The 22,311-nt window shown below is 35.8% G+C and overlaps 1 protein-coding gene and 1 pseudogene across 2 annotated transcripts in view; one reads left to right on the top strand and one right to left on the bottom strand.

The window, feature by feature from the left end:
- ALDH1A1 (aldehyde dehydrogenase 1 family member A1) overlaps nucleotides 1-22,311 on the top strand; it is a 179,256-nt gene that overhangs the window by 15,770 nt on the left and 141,175 nt on the right. The window lies entirely within an intron of this gene.
- Nucleotides 7,743-21,791, bottom strand: LOC100613356 (cytochrome P450 1A1-like; annotated as a pseudogene).

The raw sequence follows: 22,311 nt of genomic DNA, 5'->3' as shown, positions 1-22,311 counted from the left end.
GTTTTTTGTCTTCCTGTATTCTCAGTTGCCAGCTTTTGTTTTCATTTAATTAATGCAAAACTTCTATATCCTGCAGTTTCAACTCACAGTTCGGTTGTCTAGTCTGAGAGTCTGAGGATTCACTCTCCCTCTAGACCAGCTCTACCAGCTTTATGACAGATACTTGCCACCCTTAAACATTTCTTTACCATTTACATGAGTTCACAGATGTGAAGGGAATGTATAATCTTAAGTAAACACAATAATATGCTCTGTATTAGGCTTATGCTCTAAATACAGTGCTGTACTTATAGTATTACGTTTTTTGAAAAATTCATAGTTTTGTCAGCATTCTATTTACAGCACATTGCCACATCTTTCTCTTTTCCTATATTTTTAACAAAATCAATGAAAGTATACATGCAGTATTTTACACTTGCTATTTGTAATATATTATCCCTTCATTCCAAAAAGTAAACTTCCACAACAATCATTAAATAGCAGGAAATATTAACCATCTGCATGCATGTATCACACTTCAGTTTTAAATTTTAGTTTGGAATATTTCAAACATAGAGAAAATTAGAATAAAAAACGTGATGAACAGCCTTCAACTCATAATCAAGTTCTATGAAATTATATATTATATCATTGAAACTCTGTGATACCTTCCCCATCTTAAATCCTTTCTCCACAGAATACTGGATTTTGTGTTTATCATCCTCATGTAAGCATTTATTCCCATAGTATAAACACTTGAATATGTCCATACAAAATACAGCATGATTTTTCGTGTGTTAAAAAAAATTATGTAGGCCGGGCACGGTGACTCACGCCTGTAATCCCAGCACTTTGGGAGGCTGAGGTGGGTGGATTGCCTGAGATCAGGAGTTCGAGACCAGCCTGGCCAAAATGGCAAAACCCTGTCTCTACTAAAAGTACAAAAAAGCTGGGCGTGGTGGCGGGCACTTGTAATCCCAGCTACTCAGGAGGCTGAGGGAGGAGAATCGCTTGAACCCAGAAGGCAGAGGTTGCAGTGAGCCAAGATTGTGCAACTGCACTCCAGCCTGAGCGACAAGAGAAAGACTCTGTCTCAAAATATATATATATATAAATATTATAATATCTTGCTCCATATGTACTTCTGCAATTTACTTTTTTACTGAATGTTTCAGCAATGTATTCATGTTGATTTATGTAACACTAGCATACTTGTTTATACTACCGAATTCTATTATATGACTACAACATAATTATGTATATCTAGCATCTTATTTATGAGCATTGGGTTGTTTCTAGTTTTTCACTTTTAAAAAAAGCTGGAATGGATAATGCATGCCTTCTTCTGCATTTGTGTGAGGATTTCTCTAATGGAATTGCTAAGTCTCAAGCAAGTAATCTTCAAGTTTATTAAACGTTTTCAAATATTTCTTCATATTTACATACCCAATCAGAGTGAATGTAAGTTCTCATTTCTCCAAATACTTAGCACTATTTGTATTGACCTATTTGTAAATTGCAGATTGTTCGCCAACCTACTATGTGCAAAACAGTATTTTAGGTTGCTTTAATATGTATGTCACTGATTATTACTGAGGTAGGTACCTTTTTATGCTTGTTGGCCCTTCATATTTTCACCTATTTATAAGCCTTTCCGATTTATTGGGATGGAGATCGGTGACTTTTTCCTTATTAAGTTGAATAAAGTCTTCTTAATTCTGGATACTACTCCTCTGTCTACTCTGTGTTCCAAATATCGTTTTTCACTCTATGGCTTCTTTAGCTTTTGTCTATTATGCCTTTTTTAGCGAAAATTTACCATTTCAATGTAGAAAATGAATTGTTTTCTTATGGATTGCATTTTCAGTATCTTGTTTAAGAAATTTTTCTTTATTCTTCTAAACATCTAAGGTTTGACTTTTCTTATGGAGGTCTTTAACCTACCTGAAATTGATTTTCTGAATGGAATAACTTTGGAACGTACTACAAACACAACTTAATATTTTGAGATGCTGCCAGAATTTCTTTTAAATTAAGGCATATACTGTTGAAACCATTGCCATTATGGAAACTACATAAGTTTTGAGTTGAGTTTGATGTAGATTTTAACTCTGCAGTAAGCCTTACCTGAAGAGTATCTTGGGCATATTCATCTTTCTGAGCCTCTTTTTCTGCAAAAAGTTAATACTAGGCCGGGCGTGGTGGCTCATGCCTGTAATCCCAGCATCTTGGGAGCCTGAGGCGGGTGGATCACTTGAGCTCAGGAGTTCGAGACCAGCCTGGCCAACATGGTGAAACCCCATCTCTACTAAAAACACAAAAATTACCCAGGTCTGGTGGCACATGCCTGTAGTCCCAGCTACTCAGGAGGCTGAGGCAGGAGAAATGCTTGAACCTGGGAGGCAGAGGTTGCCATGAGCTGAAATGGTGCCACTGTACTCCAGCCTAGATGACAGAATGAGACTCTATCTCAAAAAAAAAGATTAGTACTAATGCCTGTTTCATGGTTCGTGTCAAAATTAATAATTCAGAAATATCTACTATATTGCCTGACACACAGAGTATGCTGTTAGGGACTCGATCTCTGGCAGTGAAAGGAAATAGCAATAGCTTGAGAGAACCAGAACAAATCAAGATGAATGCTTGCTTATCTAATTTTGGCACAACAAGATGATGATAAATAAAAATGAATATCTCACATTTTGGAAACTGATAATATGAATGTCTGTTGAGATTATAGGATCAGACTTTCCCTCTGTGAGTCCTAGATAATCCTAGGTTAGGAAGTGAAGATTCAGAGTTCTGCCCAGGACAAGGGCCAGAAGAGACAGTTCTCGGCAGCTGAGAGAAGGCTCCTTTGCTTCTTTATTTTACCAGCCTCAAGGTGTTCATAAGTTGGAGTGAACAGCTCTAATGGGGATTGGATTGGTCAGGGTAGGGAGTGGGTGGGGGGACCTATCCACAGGGAGAAAAGAATGCAAGGAACTGTTCCAGGATGCAGTCTGGGAAGAGTCTGTGCTTAAGCAGTAGGCTATAGAACTTTTTAATTTTTCTGGAGTCATCCTTTCCAATAGCCCCAAACCTTCAAGTAAATTTTCTTCAAAATCACAGCTAAATCTCAGTTACAGTCTTGAAAAATGGGTAAATCCCAATACCCATGCTTAGATACAAACAGTCCAGGGAGAGAACAGGGATCCTTCTCTTCATCAGAATGGACAGAAGACATGGCAGATGCCATCAGACAACACTGTTTCTGGTGGAGCCGATGACACTGTCAGCTACCCATGCATTTGTGTTGGCAAGATGCAATGGGAAGAGAGGAAAAAGTTCAGTGACATTTTGGAATGCACTTGAGATGTTGGCTTTGGAAAGCTTCCTAAATACCAAGGACATACTTTGATTATGGTTCTGGAAAGACACATGAGGGCTAATTTCCATTAAAATGTGCCATAAAAATGAAAGGAAGAGAGAGAGAGCCTAGAGCAGTAGCGTGCACTTGTAATCCCCAGGAGGCTGAGGTGAGGGCATCACTTGAGGCCAGGAGCTTGAGATCAGCTTGGGCAACATAGCGAGACACTGCCTCTACAAAAAAATAAAAATAAAAATAGCTGGGTGTAGTGGCACACACCTGTAGTCTCAGCTCCTTGGGAGGCTGAGGCAGTAGGATCACTTGAGTCCAAGATTGTGAGGCTGCAGTGAGCTATAATTGTGCCACAGCACTCCAGCCTAGGTGACAAAGCGAGATCCCATCTCTAAAATAATAATAACAAAAAACATTTTTAAAAAATTAAGAGCTTCTTTGATGAGACTTGGACCTTGGACCTTGTAGATTAAAAAAGTGTGAGAAGACTGAACAGATTTTTAAGCCGAGGAGTTGTAAGCAACACAGTAGAAATTAAAATGTGAGCAGAGATATCAGAAATAATATCTTTACCAGACATTCTTAGACACTTCCTTTTTGCTAAAGCTTTTCCTGTTCTCTCACTAGATCCACTCACTTAATCATTAATTAATTCCATCATTCACCGAACATTCAAACCAATGTGAATGGATTGAATGTTGGGCCTCCTTGTAGCCAATTCAATCCAATTAAATGTGTACTACATACTTCAAATAGTGCTAGACACTGGGGATACAATAGGAAGCAAAACAGACTTGGCCCCTGCATTTGGGGAGCTTGCCAGGTGGTAGAGATCAGCCTTAAAATAATGAATGGAACCAGGTATTGGGGCAGGGATGGAGGATGTAATCAAGAGATCATCAAATGATTACACCCCAGCGCAGTACCATATAGAAATGAATGACACTATAATATCTGGGAAAGAGAAAATTATGTTTAATAAAGGAATCTTAAAACATCAGAAACTCAGAAAGACTTTTAAAAGCCATTAAAATGAATGTTTTGTACGTTGATCATCTCACTATGCTGGGAAATGTATTCATGCGCCATGCATCAGTACACAGGAATAGCAGATAAAAACAACACTTTTGTGTGCAGAGTTTACTGTTTGTGGGGCCTGATAGTCAAACTGAATGGAAGTACACTATTCTCTGGAAACAACTTGAAGGATAAAAGACCTATAAACTCTTATTTTTTAATGTATTTTGGCTCTTCCAGTGTTAACAATAGAAAATATGTTGACTGCATCCTGCATTTTTTTGTTTATCTAAAGAGAAATGCAATGGAGGTATTCCTCACAGGGAATTTCTTTTTATAGCTTGTTAAGCCATAAAAACAACTCCCTTTAGCTATTTCTGATTTAAAGTGCATGTAGCATAGGATTTTTGTATTTGTTTATTTAAAGCATGACTTGAATTTTGTGAGGAGGTCCCATGTGAATCTGAAATATCAAATTGTGTATCTACACTTCCAGAGTCCTGGAACCATCTGCAAACCAGGACAGATTTCACAGCCTAATTAATAATTATGTAGATAGTAAAATCCCCAAAGACCCCTTCTGCCTTTCTTTAAAATAGTTCAGATTTCTTCTTGTGTTATTATGGGTTGATATTTCATCTGAATTATAGGTTTAACTGGGAATAAATTAGAGAATTACAATGTAGCAGGCGATCCTGTTCTTTTAAATTTTGGGTGCAAGTTTTCTTCTGTAAAAGACTTGAGACCAGGCACATCCTGCACTCATTTGCATCATGGAGTGGATAATGTTTCCAGACTGATCTTTGTCTTTATAACGTTACCAAGAACTCCCAGGGACTGTGGCTACAAGGAGGCCTGGGAGATGTAAGTGTCTGCATATACTTGTATGAAGCAGGGTATTTAATTCCTATAACTCTGCTTTTGTATTTCATACATGTTGCCTCTAAGACCTCACTCATCTTGGATTCCCAGTGGATGCATATATCCATATATTATCAACTTCTCTATAGTCATAATGATTTCTGTGAGTAGTTTCCAGATTATTATTCAATGTGTCTTTGTTAGTACAAGTTTATATAGATAGATAGATAGAGAGAGAGTTATACTATGTTGTTTCTGATTACATATTTCATGAAACAAATTATTGCTTTAGGATAAGCAAATACACATAATTAAAATGAACTTATCATTACATATTAAATGACAAAGAAAAGCTATTCTTATTTTGCTTTCACACTTTCTTTCCCCAGTTTTATTCTCATCCTTGTTTCTAAAGATACATAAAATACAAACATAAATTATACAAAAAGCCCAATAGTATACTATTTAATTATGCCTTAGGAGCAGAGGAAGAGTGCAAAATAGCATTTTACAATACAAGGTGTTGAAAGTATAAGCTTTGCTTATTTTTTTAATAAAGTGGTTAGAAAAATGCAATTCTTTCAAGAAAATATCAGATAAATAGATACCAAGCTTTTCACAGCTTCTAATCATTCCCATTTTTCTTGAGTATACAGAAAATTTGACAAGTTTCTTATGGTAAAAATATAAGAATAGTTTCATTTTGACACAACGCCATGAGGGTAATATAAATAATTTCAAAAGCTCTTAGAGAAGCACAAGCAATTCAATTGTTTATTCGCAAGGAGAATGTTGAATTTATTTATATTGGAAAAAAAGACTAAGTATTGACTTTAATTTTCTTTCCTTTTTTTTTTTTTTTTTTTTGAGATGGAGTGTCTCACTCTGTCGCCAGGCTGGGGTGCAATGGCGCGATCTCGGCTCACTGCAACCTCCGCCTCCCAGGTTCAAGGGATTCTTCTGCCTCAGCCTCCCGAGTAGCTGGGACTACAGGCATGCACCACCAAGCCCAGCTAATTTTTGTATTTTTAGTAGAGACAGGGTTTCACTGTGTTGGCCAGGATGGTCTCGATCTCTTGACCTCCTGATCTACCTGCCTCAGCCTCCCAAAGTGCTGGGATTACAGGCATGAGCCACCGCACCTTGCACTGACTTTAATTTTCAACGTCTGTGAATTGCTTAAAAGTTCTCTACTTCCATTGTCACATCTTGGCCAAGATCATCATTATCTAGAGAGCCACATCTCTCTCACTGTTCTCCCCAGTTGAATTAGACCCCAGATGTTCTCTTACCTCCCAGCTTGTATTGCACATCCTTTATAATGCAACTGCACCTCAAACCTTCAATCTGAAATACTAGTTCTTTCACTGCCCATTTTAAGTTCACTTATATGCCTTAGCTCATTAACAAATTCAATTAATAAAGCATATACTTAGTGCAGAGTCTTACATTTAAAAGCATTTTTAAAAATCAGCAGCCAGTTTTATTCTCGTAACTTGCTATTATGGGCTCAATTTTGTTCCCCACCCCCCCGACTCTGAAATTGATGTGTTGACATACCAACTTTTAGTACTTCAGAATGTGACTGTATTTGGAGATAAGGTCTTTAAAGAATAATGAACTTGGCCAGGTGAAGTGGCTCATGCCTGTAATCCCAGCACTTTGGGAGGCCGAGGTGGGTGGATCACGAGGTCAGGAGTTCAAGACTAGCCTGACCAACATGGTGAAACACCATCTCTACTAAAAATACAAAAATTAGCCAGGTGTGGTGGCACACGCCTGTAGTCCCAGCTACTCAGGAGGCTGAGGCAGGAGAATCACTTGAATCCAGGAGGCGGAGGTTGCAGTGAGCCGAGATCGTGCCATTGCACTCCAGCCTGGGCAACAGAGTGAGACTCCCTCTCAAAAAAAAAAAAATAAATCAATCAATAAATAAAAATAAAAAAATTTTTAAAAAGGAATAATGAAGTTAAAATGAGACTCTTAGGGTGGCGCCTTAATACATTATGACTATTGTTCTTATATAAAGAGGGAGAGACCCCAGGGATGTGTGCACAAAAAGAAAAGGCCTTGTGAGGACACAGTGAGAAGGCAGCCATCTGCAAGCCAAGGAGGGAGGCCTCAGGAGAAACCAAGTCAGCTGGCACCTTGATCTTGCACTTTCTACCTCGAGAACTGTGAGAAAGTAAATTTCTGTTGTTTATGCTACCTAGCTTCTGGTATTCTGTTATTATTGCAGTCCTGGTAAGCTATTAATTTTATATATATATATATAATATGTACCAAAAGAAGTTGGTAACATTGTGAAAACACCAATTTGCCTTACAATTAAAAATTTAATACACAAAAATACATAATCTGATACAAAAATTGGCTTGAGGCAATCCCTGTCATCTCCTTTTCTCTACTTCTCTAACTCTAGCCCAGCTCATCTACTGTGACCATGCAATGCTCTCTGCTAGGCTACTCTAGCTCCTTTCTCTGGCCCTCCTGAGCATCTATGCTCTAGATCACTGAAAATATTTAAGATCAGAACTTTTTCTTATTCTGAACCCCATATTTAAAGCAAAGATGAGTATGCCTGTTTATTTGAAGCTAGCATAAAGGGAAGGTAGACAGAGTCCCCTTGCCTGCCTGGTCAATCTGTCACTCACTTTTCCCTTCCACTCATACCCACATGACACCCGGGACACCACTGTGTGAGATCTGGATTTAAACCCCCTGATTTACATCACACTTTTTTATTATCTTAAAGTATCCTCACACTACAGTAAGTCTCATATTGGAACTAAAGCCATGCCACATACTTGATAAAACATGTCACAGAGTTGAATTCATAGCATAGCTCAGGGGAATAAACTACACATTGCTAGTTAAATAAACTCAAATCATCTATTTTTCTGAATTAAGAAACCCTCCACTCAGTCTGAGAATCTAAGCAGATGAACTGCCTGAGGGGTGGAGTTCTGCTTGGAGTTGGTATGGTTTTGGCCTCATGACTAACCCGTATGTAGGAGTCAGGTCTAGCTTGGCTCTTGGGCATTTTTTCAGCTTGAACTGCTGCAGAACGGTAGTGATGAAAATGAATATCTCATTGCGTGCAACATCTTCTCCCAGACACTTCCGGATGCCCATTCCAAATATCAAAACTTTCTCGACAAGACTTTTATTCAGTTCTCTGTTTTCGTTTAGAAATCTGTCAGGTCTAAATAAACTAGGATTATCCCAAATAGTTCTGCATAAAATAGACAAAAACAACACTTTAAAAAGAAATTATTTTCTCATTTTTGCTATTGTTGGCAAATTTTCCACGATAATTTTGTTTTTCATGAACTACTTTAAGTTTAGAATATTCCTTAGAAATTATATATAGAGAAAAGAGGTATACATAAATGAAGTATATATACACATATATGTATTAGTATTTATGGAGATGTATGATTATATATAATTATGGATATATGTCACTTTTTCCTTTAATGTTTGACAAATCTAGTTATGATAAAGATTTAGTACAATTACACTTAATTTTCACTGAAATGACTACCAATTCATTAGTGAATAAAATACTTGAAAATCTATTTCATCAATTTTTCTGAATTAAATAAGAAACCCTCCACTCAGTCTGAGAATCTGAGCATATGAACTACCTGAGATGCGAAGTTCTGCTTGGAGTTGAGATGGTTTTGGCTTCATGGCCAACCCTATACAAGAGCCAGTTCTAGCTCGGCTCTCCTGCAAGCTAACTTCAAGGTATGGGTTAGCCATGAATTTAATTATTTTAAATGAAGAATTCCATAAAATTGTCATAAGAATATTCCAAAATGGTGACATAAATAAAAAGTAATAAATATTCAATATCTTTTGCTTTAGCAGAATGAATAAGAATGATGAGACTGGGCCACATCTCTCACTCTGGTAAAAAACATGTTTAGGAAATGGCCTTGTACAACAATACAGAGAGGATCTGGGTCTCCAGAAAGCAGCTCTAATTGGGGGATTGCCCACAGTTCTCAAATCACTGTGTACCTGATTCTTTCTTCTATCTCTATCTTTTCTTACAGGCACCATATTTGGCTTGTTTATGACAACCAGTGCTAGCATGTTTTCTGTAGGTCCTAAACCATATATCAGGAACCCACCTGGCTTCACATAGAACTGGCCCTGTTTGTGTGTAGATGTCATCATCTCTCTAGAAGGAGAAACTGGTTTCTGTCTGTACCAGAGACCACAGACCTAGAGGATTAGTTCTGTACACAGTCCTCCAATACATTTTGGTTTGCTCTCATAATCTTTTAAAAATAATTCACTATTGCTAACATTTAAAAATCAGATTTCACACGAAAATATGCATTTCCAGGTTCTCTTTTATAATTGTAAAAGCTGACAACATTGGGACATTGTCCTGCTTGCCAATGGTTTACTGAGCCGAGTTAGGTGCGGCAGATGACCTCCCCTCCTCACAGTGCTTCACCAAGTGCAATTCACTTATTTTTGGTATTTTTCATTGCTCAATAGGTGCTTGAGTTTGTGACCTATGCTTTAGATTAATTAAATATGAAGAATTTTCCCATAATATCAAGTCTTAAGTTACATACTCGTTCAGCTTAAACAAGTGCCTCCATACAAATGGTATTTCTTTAGGAGCACCCATGTTAACTCAGTTTGTTTGCACATTACTCAATATTCATTATAATCACCAGTTCTTAGGATATTATTAATAGAATACTTAGGATTATACTAAGTAAGAATAAATGTTATTAAATATACACTTGCTGTATTTCTTCTTATAGTGATTTCAAAATGCCTAGGTGTGGAGAATGGAAGTGTCAATCTCTGTGACAGTAAGTGTTGCAGTGGGACAGCATATGCATAGTCTTCTACCATCTTTCTGTTTACAGAGATTGTGAAGCTGCCATTAGGTACACAGGATAATCACTTCCCTCTCTTACAGCTTGCAGCCTGAAACATCAGTCAGATGAGATCTTGGGTGAAGAGAAAAGACTGTATAACATATTTACTGTCTGCTGAGTGCATAAGAATGCAGTCTCTGCCAGTCACTGGAGACATCAAGCCCTGACCACTACAGGAAGCACTTGGTTTCCATTACATAAAATTTACACATTTGGATTTGAGTCCTACCTCTGCCACCTTCTGAACATGCGACTTTAGGCAATGTGTTTAACTTGGCTCAAGGTTTCTTTATCTGTTAAATGGGGATCATGATAGCACCAATCGTGTTACTATTGAGGCTCAGGAAAGATACTGCAAGACTTTGTGCCTTGCCCACAGTAGGAGTCTATAAATATTAGCTGTAATCATCATTCTCACCACCACCACTGTCATTATCCTCACTTTCACTGCATTAGGTACTCTCATCTCAGCCCTTTCTTTCATAGCTGATGTGGGTGAACTTCTAACTTTATTTTATTCAACAAATATTTATTGTGTGCCAACTACGTGTGAGGCAGTGATCCAGGTGCTGGGGTAGAGGAACAAGTAAGCAAAAAAAAAAAAGAAAAAAAAAAATCCCTGCTTGGTGGCTTATATTCCAGTGGGGGATTTCAGACTCCATTTCAATGTACTAGCCATGGCCATGCAAAGGGTGAGCCCATGAAGTCCTCGGCCCAAATCTCTCCCAATGAGCTCACTTTTGAAATTGGATTTGCCCTATATTGGATTTTTCCTCAATTTGTGTCAATATATCACTGTTTGCATTATAGATGAGGAGAGAAACTGAAATTCTTTCCAATATCTTTCAAGAGAAACAGGAGTGAAGGTTGGCTAAGAAGACTGTAAATCTTTTCCAGATTAATAAACAGTAAACAACCAAGCAGGCAAGCAAATTTATCCAAAGATTAATTTTGGTAACTTACTCATCATGATTTACTTGATACATGTTGATAAAGGTGCAAGTTTTCCTGGGAATGAAATAGCCATTCAGAGTGGTGTCTGCTGTAGTACTAAGACAGCAAAAAACAGCATTACAGCACGTCCTGTCAATTCAAATTACCCATCTCTAAACTGCCACCTACAACTCACAGACTATTTATATTTATGTCTTTTTTTACTATAATAATATATCTTTATACATCTTCATTCTTTCATTAATTAAAACAATTTCCACTTCTTGTCAAATTAATAATTTATTTTTCTTGCATATATTAAGCATATTGTGCACTTAATATATTCAAAGCACTTCTATGAGCTAAACATTTCCATAGAAAATTATCTCAATATTTCTGTGACAGAGTTGACCATAAGCAGGCAGATCAAATTACATCAGGAAACGATGAAGAGAATTATTAAGTACTTCTGTGTGCTCAATGTGTTTGTGTCTATTATTAATAAATTAGAAAGACAAAATGTCACACCTTTTAGTACTGGGTAGAAGGAACAATGGAATTGGAGCAAGGAAATCTGAACTCTGGATGCTGCCCTCAGTGGGATATTGGGCAAATTATCTATTCTGCGACTCCACTTCCTAGCTATGAAACGAAGGTGTTGGTTGTGTTGGATGGTCTCTAAGTTGCCTCTAAAGCAAATATTCTATTTTTCTAGTCTGATACTCAAACTCCTTCCTGAAACCTGTTTGCCTTTCCCCTTTATACCTCTATAATTATTCATGGATTGGTTTCAATCGTTTTATGTTTCCCTGTGGCACTCCCTACCTCGCTAACCTACTCTCACACTCACTTCCCCAAGAGAAGCAGAAACATTTCAATTTGATTGGTTTGAGAGAAGGCATTGTCTCACTACTTCTGGGTTTTCTCTTCAGATTAGCCAATTTGTAATGAAGGTACATCTTATCTACAATCAGAAATAGGCTGAGCTTAGAGGGTCAGATTTTGTCCTTCCACAGGAGACCTGAAAGTGTTCAACCTAGCTGGAGACTGAGTAGAGAAGTATGTTAATTTCGAGGTCTACTTGATCTAGCTCTAAGCCACATTGTGAAAACTAGCTCTGATTATTTAAAAAGCTAATAATATAATTTCTATTTTACCTGTGTCTATTTTGTGGCTAGTACTGAGCTTTGGCAAATAATATGAATGTTATTTATTGAGTTTCTCAAAACCCAACAAGGGGGAACAAAACAAGCAATAGACTCGCTTTTTGGAAGGTTACCTTTTCTCATGCATAGCCACTTGCCTTTCTCAACACATCCCTGTCCACACTGCCTCTGTGGATTCAGCTGCTCAGATTCTACTCATAGAAGTTATATGCTTCTATTTTACAGAAACCTGGTATGTAAAATTTTATTTCACTGGTATTAAAATATAAGCGTGAATTGTAAAGTTTCTCTCTCTCCTTTTATGTTCCTTAAATTTCATGTGTATATGTGGCTTTCCACACAACTTTTAAGAAATGCATATGCAATAAATATTTATTAGGATATGGTTTGGTCTTTCCTGTGTGTTTTGTATGTGTGTATATATGTTATATGTAATAGCAAACTTTTGCTGCTTTTACTTAAGTTTATTTCATTTAGTTTGTTTAAATTTATTTTATCATATTTTGTGCTTTTTGATTTATTTTCATTTTAAATGAAAAACAATAAACTTCCAAGTGTAATAGAATAAATCAGTCCTAAACAATATAAGTAAGATAGCTCTTTTGTGTGCACAAAATTCCTGGTTCATATCATGCTGCTTTCATTAGCCAATGCAGTAGTTCTTTCAATTTTCCATTTTAATGTATTCCGTTACTTTTAATAATACAATGAATATCTATGTCCTAATACATATTTCTCCCTATCACTTAGACCCTCAGATGAGTTTACAGGGCCCTAATTAGATGATCACTTTCATTCCAAATGATGCCTATAAACTTGGCAGAGCCTCTCTGTTCCTGGGTACTTAGCAAAAGTGTAGATAATACTCGTATGAAGCACCCAACGTCACCTTTAAAAGTTATTGGGACAGAAGAGTTGCCTTTAAATAGGTAGAACTTTTTAATTTTTTTAAAACTTACAATAAAACGAAATTTGCTTTAACTGAGAGAGGATCTGACATAGCAGCTAGAAAAAAAATGGATCGCTGTGAAAAAAATAGCCACTGTGTGTGAATAAAGAGAGCAAACAAAGGGCAAAATACAGGGAACTATGTCACTTGCTGTCTGGCCTTGACTCTGCTCAGCTGGTGGTCTTGCCCTTTGGGACACTTAGCTAAGGACACTGCATGCTGTCACACCAATTACTAAATGATTACATCAGTTTCCTGGGAAGAGAGATATTCCCACTCCTTCACTATTTAAAGGGAGGGGGAAGAACGAACACTGAGAATTCCAGGTGGTTTTTTTTTTTTTTTTAAGAATTTTTAATTGTGTGGAATAAAACCAGAACAAACTACTAGAACTTTGGTTCCCCACAGATGCATTTAATGAAGTATCTACCTAATCTATGCTGGCATGCATTTGCGTGCTAGAGATTCTGGAGTAAGATTCAGTAAAGTTTCAAGTATCTGCAAATGAATACTCTGTTTAATCTCATTGTGACAACATTAGCTTCCTTAGTTTACTGTTTAGCAAAATTCTAGGCTACTAAAAACAAATCCATATAAGAAGGAAGCTAAGTCGGCTCCTTAGCTTAAATTAAGCAAGCTTGCATGACTTTTCATAGCCAAACACATACTATGGTTGGATTATCTGTTGTTTGGACATTCCATAACTTTCTGACCCTGTGATTAGTACACATAAAATAAAAGTTAATGACAACATAGTTTAGTAATGAAAAATGTTCATGAAATGTGCTTTCACTGACCACAAAAATTTTATTACAGTGTTTAAAAATAAAATAAGATTTAAAGTAATATTAAAACCATAATACAATGTACATTTTAAAGAACTTAAGGTATTCCAATGTCTAAGATTCTTCAATGCCTCCACCCCACCACTAGTGGCTGTTTTAAAGGAGCATTACATGCTTACCAATGTGGAATAGTAAATGGAAGAAAAGAGGCATGTCTGAATACTTCACTTACGAAAGCTTCTGTGTATGGTAAAATTTTCCTGTCTTCAAATCTGGGTGGTCTCAGCCCAATGTTTCCATCTTTAAAGAAATTATTTTTTGATTTAATAAGAAAAACGATAATTGTAAGAATTACATTTTTCATCTGAAAGCATATTACCAATTTCTTCTTGAATTCTGGCTTGAATTTCTGGATAGTGTATCAAATAAAGAAAGCTCCAATATAGACATGTTGATACTGTTTCAAACCCTAAAATAGAACCAAGAGACCGAGTGTCATGAAAAAAAGCATAGTTAAATCAGTTTGCTCATTTTATTTCCTATTTTACTGCTAAGAATTAGCAGAAAGAAATCTAAAGAAATTAGATTAAGAATTTAGAAGTTAGATTAAGAAAAAGAATTAGCAGAAGGAAATCTAGCCAAAAAATAATAGAATCATAATAAAATTATTATTAAGGTCATTTCCAAACTATATGTGCTTTTGCTGAACTTCTCACCCATTAGGATAGTGCAAAATGGTGTAGCTACTATAGAAAATAGTATGGAAGTTCCTAAAAGATTAAAAATAGTATTTATATATTATCTAGCAATCCTACTTCTGGGTTATATATCCCCAAAAAATTTAAAGCAAGATATTTGAGATACATTTGCACATTCATGGTCATTGCAGCATTATACACAATAGCTAAGAGGTAGAGACAACCCAAATGTCCATTGATGGATGAATAGATAAAGAAACTGTGATGTATACATACAGTGGAATATTATGTAGTCTTAAGAAAGTAGATTCTGTCACATGCCACCACATGAATAAACCTTGAGGACATTAGGCTCAGTGAAATAAGGTAATCACAAAAGGACAAATACTATATGACTTCACTCATAAGAGGTTTCCAAAGTAGTCAAAGTCATAGAAACAAAGCATAAGGGAAATTGCCAAGGGCAAGGAAGGATAGGGGAAATTAGTGTTTAATGGGCACAGGATTTCAGTTTTGCAAGATGAAGAAGTTCTAGAGATCTGTTGCACAACCATGTGAATATACTCAATAGTACTGAACTATATCACTTTAAAATGTATATTTGTAAACATAATTAAAAATAAAATAAAATTTTAAAAATATATAGGTACTATTTATAAGACTAGTGAAAATATAGGAAGCATTGTATTACATAATAAACACCATTGATGTAGATAATAATGGCTATTATTTGTAATAAAAATAAGAAGTTATTAAGTAGTTACTCTGATCCAGGAGTGTGCTCTCTCTCTCTCTCTCTCTCTCTCTCTGTGTGTGTGTATGTGTGTGTGTGTATATATACACACAATATATAACATATATATGATACATTGACATACATATAATATATATATTTTATAAATCATAATATAGATAGGAAATGTATAACTAATTATGTTAATTTTACTGAACCTCAAAGACATTATGGGTTTTGCTCAAGGTGAATGAACTCATAAAAGGCAGAGCCAATACTTAAATTTGAACATTATATGAGCACGTAATGAAGGGTTGACCAGATTCAATTTATTTGAATAAGTTTTAATGTATATTTTATAGTTTCGATTTCACTCTTTAAACAGAGTATCTTTATTTTTGAGATTATCCATACATCAGCCAAATGGTTTCATTACTGAAAATAAAAGCAAAGAACTCTGTGTGCCAAACTTCATCTTTTTTCAAGGGCTATTTTATGATTACTACATCGAAGAATGTACTCAATCAATTCTTGAAAACCTAAAACTCAGAAATGCCACGTTAAAAAGCTCTTCTAGACTGTTTTAATTGTAAATTCACCTCTATGATGACCTAATGTCAAAAGTAATGTTATTTGTGTTTCCTACTCAAATCTTATAAAACCAGTAGCAAAAAATGAGTTTTTAAATCAATATATTTAATTTCTAGATTTTCCTGATGATGATAACAACACAGGTAATGATGAATATGTTTACCAAACATTGACCACTTAAATACATTGTCATCTGAGATGGGGGCCACAATTGTCCTCACATTAAAAATGAGAAACTTGCCTCATAGAAATGGTAAAGTATTTTACATGGGTCACACAAGAGACAAAGGTAGTTGTTTTCTAAATAACTTGCATCACAATATGCACAATAAATATACCCAGATACAGCTGCAGAACAGAGTTGGCTCCTTTCCAAACTCCACTTCGTAAGCCTGTTTTCACATCTGTTGAACATGGCAATCTCTCATAGTGAGCCAGTGGCTTCTTCGGTTCTTAACTCAGAAAATTTCTAATATGACTTCATACTGCGATAAGTTATTGTAAAGGTAAGCTGTTCAAATACAGTTACTGACCATGATGTCTATAGCAGAGCACAGTGTAGTGTGAAAATTTGGACTTCTGTGTGGAATATATCAACTCTATTCTCTAGCATAAGGAACTTTATTCTCTAGAACAAAGAACACGCCATGAATATTGCATGCAAAACACTGCTTTCACTCACAGTAGAGCCATGGACTTTATATCCAAGATCTATAACTATCTGTATGAATATCAGGATCTATATTTTGATTATCATAAATTTTGCTTTTTATATCAAGGCTTAAGCAATCAGCAGTTATCTGTCTTGGTAGATTATTGAAACATTGAGGGTAAAATCAATGATTTTGGGAAAACCTCACTATACCCAAAGAAGAAACTAAATTATTTCTACAATCAATTTTAAAAGTTAAATATGGAAATATAAATCTTAATAATATAGTAGATCTGATGGAACAGAGTGCTTGCAAATTTTATCTACTAAAATATATGGTTTAGAGCTCACTGATTTATTCTAATAAAAGATTTTATTACATCTCACTAGTGAGGTAGCAGGTACATGTGGAAGTTTATGGTTTTATTAATTTCATTATTCCTCTATTTACATTAAAATATAAACTCCATCAGATATGTTTATTTAGCAAATAAATGTTTTATATAGTAATCCATTATACTGTATACTGTTTTGTGCACATTTTACCCAAACCATTTTTTAACTGTGTTGTACATGTCAGATGGTTTTATTCTCCATCCTAGTCATTTTTGTCATCTGCCATAATTTTATATTTGCTAATTACTTGATAATCTTGGAAGTATTACATATTTCTGAAATATATTGATATTATCTCATTGAATCAAGATCAAAATAAATTATAGTAAAACAGGAGGAATAAGTTCAAGAGATCTATTGCAGTCTGATGACTATAGTAAACGATTATATATTGTGTTCTTAAAAAATTCTGAGAGTGGATTTTAAGTGTTCTCACCACAAAAATGATGACTATGTGAGGTAATGCATATTTTAATTAGCTAGATTTAGCCATTTCACAATGTATACATACTTTAAAACATCATGTTGCATATCATAAATACATACAATTTTATGTGCCAATTTAAAAATAAACAAATAAAAAAATAAAACTCACTTGATGTATTTATCACACCTACACATACCCAGTCTTTAGTACTCACTAATGTTCAGGCATTTAAAAATGTTCTGACAAATACTCATATTTGTACATAGCATTATTTAAGTCGTCAGAAGAAAGTACAAAGTACAGCCTGGTCACGTTTTTATGATAAATAATCAGATGAAATAATCCATCAAATTGAAGTCATGATTAAAATAATAAATACACACACACATATGTGGGGGCTCGTGCATTTGCATAAGGAAAAATAATACAAATCAAAACAAATGCCTCTGTTTGCAGAGAGAATTCATGATCACAAATGCATAGATCCTAGAAACAAATGAACCCAATTACCAATAAATATAATATAAAGAAGAAAAATAAATACATTTGAGGAGTATTCCACATAAAATGAAACTGCTAAAACGTTTATGATATTTTATATTTTCTTATACTGAGAATTGGCTTCCTGCAGTCTAGTATCTTAGAGGAACTCTAATAAATGTGACAGATAAAAAATGACTTTTAAAGAAAACTATAAAATTTAAGAATGAGAGTAATGTGGTAGCAGTACGAATTGGCACAGTCTTTGTGAAAACGAATTTAGCAATGTGCATCAAAACTCAATAATTCTTTCATTAGTTGATCCAGAAATTCTGTGTCTTAGCATAAGGTTGTATTTCAAAAGGAGGCAAAATTCATGTACAAGAGTGGTCATCTTAGCTTTAGCACAACATTCAATATCTGCATTTTCTGTGCAAGCCAGGAGGTGCAAACAATCAGGGTATCCACATGAGACGGGTAAAATAAATATGGGGGGTGCCAGACATCTAATATTACATGAACTTTAGAAGCAGCCAATTGGAAATATACCTGACAATCATGGTTGGATTGTAAGAGTACAGAGATTCATGAAAAAAAGCTAGAAACAGATTTAGATGTGAATAACAATTATATTTACATAAAGTACATGATAATACAACAAGCCTGTTTTATAAGAATACATAAAACAAAAACAATAACACTTTAAATAGTTTCAGAATAAATGTCAATGGATTGGGTGAAGGGACTGGAAGTGAAAGTGATAAACAAGGACAGTCATTTCATGGACAATAATGTGAAGGCACTATTAACTGCGGGCTATTATTAACTCAAGTCTCTACTCCTGAGATCAAAATGAAGTTTTCTGAATGACGTAAGAAGATAGATAACAAATTTATACGATGTGAGATCAACTAGATAAAATGGCCGATATAGGAAGAGCAAAGTCCTCTAAACTGTGAACAATGGATAACAACAAATTGCAACTAATTTTTACTGGTCTTACATGTTGCTAAATTCTCTCACATACCAGCTCCAAAGAGGTCGGTCACGGTGCTTATGATTTCACTGTCATTCAAGGTGTCTGTTTTGGTAGCAGCATATTTGTTGTGGCATACATTAATCAGAGCATCAGTAATGTCTCGGATATGATCCTGAGGAGACAAATCTTAGCATGACTTTTCATCCCTGTCTATGTTGTATATCAATTTAAATCCCATGCAGGAAGAGCCATATCACCATATAACTTGAAGGGAACCCATTGAGTCTTGGAATAAAAGGAATGTAAATAGATCATCTTAAACCTTGCAACCATTTTTGCTTAAAATTTGTAATGCTTAATCTTGATAGTGTGGAATAGAAAACCAAGTTACCAAACTCAATTTTCTCCTCAGAACTTCTTTCAATTAATAAAAAAGAGTTCCTGTATCTATAAGCACAACTTGAAAATATCAGCATTCTCTATAACTTATTACAGAGAAATTGCTTGGCAATGTTTAAAAAGTTTATTGATTTATTTATTTATTTATTTTTATTTTTGACACACAGTCTCATTCTGTTGCCCAGGCTGGAGTGCAGTGGCGTGATCTCCAGTCACTGCAACCTCCACCTCCTGGGTTCAAGTGATCCTCCTGCTTCAGCCTCCCGAGTAGCTGGGATTATAGGCACGCAAAACTACACGTGGCTAATTTTTGTATTTTTAGTAGAGACGGGGTTTCACCATGTTGGCCAGGCCGGTTTCAAACTCCGGGACTGATCTGCCCACCTCGGTCTCTCAAAGTGCTGGGATTACAGGTGTGAGACACTGCACCTTGCCAGTAAAAGGTTTTTAAATCTATTGGAAGGATTTTGTGTTCACTTCAGGCACCATGGAGAAAGAGAGAGGGCTGGGGTATTTGACAGAATGGGAATAAAAGTTTATACACCTTACAAATGCTGATACTTACTATACCTGATCTAGAATTCCCATCTTCCCATCTGGTGCCTTGAAACAGATTGTCTTCTGCCTCTTCTTTTTCACTGGAAGGAACTTAACTACTTACACCTCTTCATTTGCTTAATGATCCCACCTCTGGATGTTTTATTTTTTTCTTGATGACTTCATCCCAGCAAATTGCCCTTGTGAACTAGGATTCTTCCTGGTACATATGTATTTCAAGACAGAAATTTATTCTGCTGACCATCAAAGTGAGCCCCAAATAATTTAATAGCCTCACAAGAAAGGTCCACTCTGCCACCTGCAGAAACTTAATACATGTGTTTTCATCTTAAAATTCATGTCTGTATAACAAAGAAACTCAAGAAGAAAATGAAGGTAATTTGAAAGCTTCCTATAGAATATCCTTTATAATTATTCAAAAATACTATCTGATAAAAATATGCTAATATTTGTGATACCTGTAAGTCTGAGATCATGGTGCCAGATATGAAATGGGAGAGATGAAATTATTGCTTTGTTTCTTCAAGGAACTCACTTATTCTTCATCATTTATAAGGCAATTACTTAGTTTTATCACAATATTCAATATCTGCACTTTCTGTGCAAGCCAGGAGTTGCAAACAATCAGGGTATCCATATGAGATGGGTGAAATGTATGGGGCAAGGGGGTCATGTCGTGAAATATTAAACAACTTTTAGAAGCAGCAAGTTAGAAATACACCAGACAACCATAGCTGGATTTTAAAAGTATAAGCCTTCATGAAAAACAGTTAGAAACAGATTTAGATTAAATAACAATTACATTTACGTTCATAATACAAGTATATGCCCTATCCACACACAGAGAAAATTTATGTTTCTGGGGACAATTTTATGGATTAAAGAATTCAGAACTTTTCTTAGGGTTTTATATGAGAACTGAGTAATGCTGTCATGCAGTCTCACTGTTTGGACCTCAAATTTACTAATAGCTTGGGTACAGGTCATTGTGACAAAACTGTAGTGAAAAGAACCAATGATATTCGAAGCATTTCACCATTATCTTTTGTTTCTCACCAAAACCCTTGTCCCGGTATAAGATCAAATCCTTACCTTACCATATGTAGCAAGATGATCTTGTACGTGTAGTGCAATAAACCCATTCAGGGCCTGGTAAAACTCCAGAGGAGCATTTATAATCTGCAGTGGAAGGTAGTGGAGACATGGTATGAAATCGGCAGGGTTAGCTGCACTGGAGGCCTTGAGTAAGTCGTCATTTGTTTTAACTATCCTAAGAAATTCCTCATCACTGTGGTCCTATCTCTTGCCAAAGCAAAGGGCACAGACAATGTTGGCCACCACACAGGTGATCGCATTTCTGGGGTCAAAGCTGCCATTCTTGGAAGTCAACTCTACAAAGACTGTCACCAGTTCAGAAATTTCTTCAGTGACATGCTCCTCAAGTGAGCAAGAGCAAGTGGAGGATTTCGCTTCTGCATTAGAAAAAGTTCATAAGCCTTTAGAGGCAATTTTTTAATGAAGTTTCCAACTCTCTCCATAATTCACTGAAAATGAAAGACTCTTTCCTTCTGCTAGGAAAGAAAATGTGTGCATGTTAGGTCTGCCTGCAAAATGCTCCCCATCCTTATGTAGTACTTGTTTCACCATTTCCATTCCATTTACCACCAAGACAGGCACCATGCCAAGTTTGAGAAGAAAGACATCTCCATATTTCGTCCTCATCTCCATTAATGTAAGGTAAGGATGATCTCCAAGCTGGAGAAGATTCTCTATGATGGGGAAGGACTAAGGGCCAGGAGGAGACACCTGCTTTCTGCCCTTGCTCCTGAGAGCTCTTACAAAAACAAAAACCATCACCAAAATGATGAGAGAAGTGGTCTCCTCTCCAGGAGTGACTGCCAGGTCAAGAATCATTTTTGGGAATATAACACCTAAAACAGAAAAATGTCTATCTTATTTTTGTAGTTTTAGACATATACTAAGTAGCCTCTCTCCCTTTGAACATTTAAGGGGAAAGTACAGACTCTTTGAGACTAGTTGAAAGCCCTTCTTACCTGATGCACTGAAAGAGCAAAATCAAATTCTTGCAAAATGAATGGCATCTTTATCCTAATTTGATTCTTTTCACAGTTCTAATCACCAGACCAAAATCCTGCAAGGTGAGTCACTGACCATAGACAGAAGAAGATGAAAGTCAATGGAGAAAGCAGTCTGGTGACTTGGAAAAGGATTAAGGCTCCAGCAGCTGACTTTATACTCATTCGGGGGACCTCAGTGCCTCCACTTAACCTCAGTGAATCCCAGTTTTCTCCTCTAACTATCCTACCTCACAGATTTAGTCACGTTCTTTCAGTAAATGTTTTCCACACCCCCTAATATCAAGCACTAAGAATATAAAACAAAAATTCACAGACTAAGGAGGAAACCAGGTAAA

Source organism: Pan troglodytes, chromosome 11 (genome assembly GCF_028858775.2).
Source record: "Pan troglodytes isolate AG18354 chromosome 11, NHGRI_mPanTro3-v2.0_pri, whole genome shotgun sequence".
NCBI classification, from domain to species: Eukaryota; Metazoa; Chordata; class Mammalia; order Primates; family Hominidae; genus Pan; species Pan troglodytes.
This window is presented reverse-complemented; position numbering and strand designations above follow the sequence as displayed.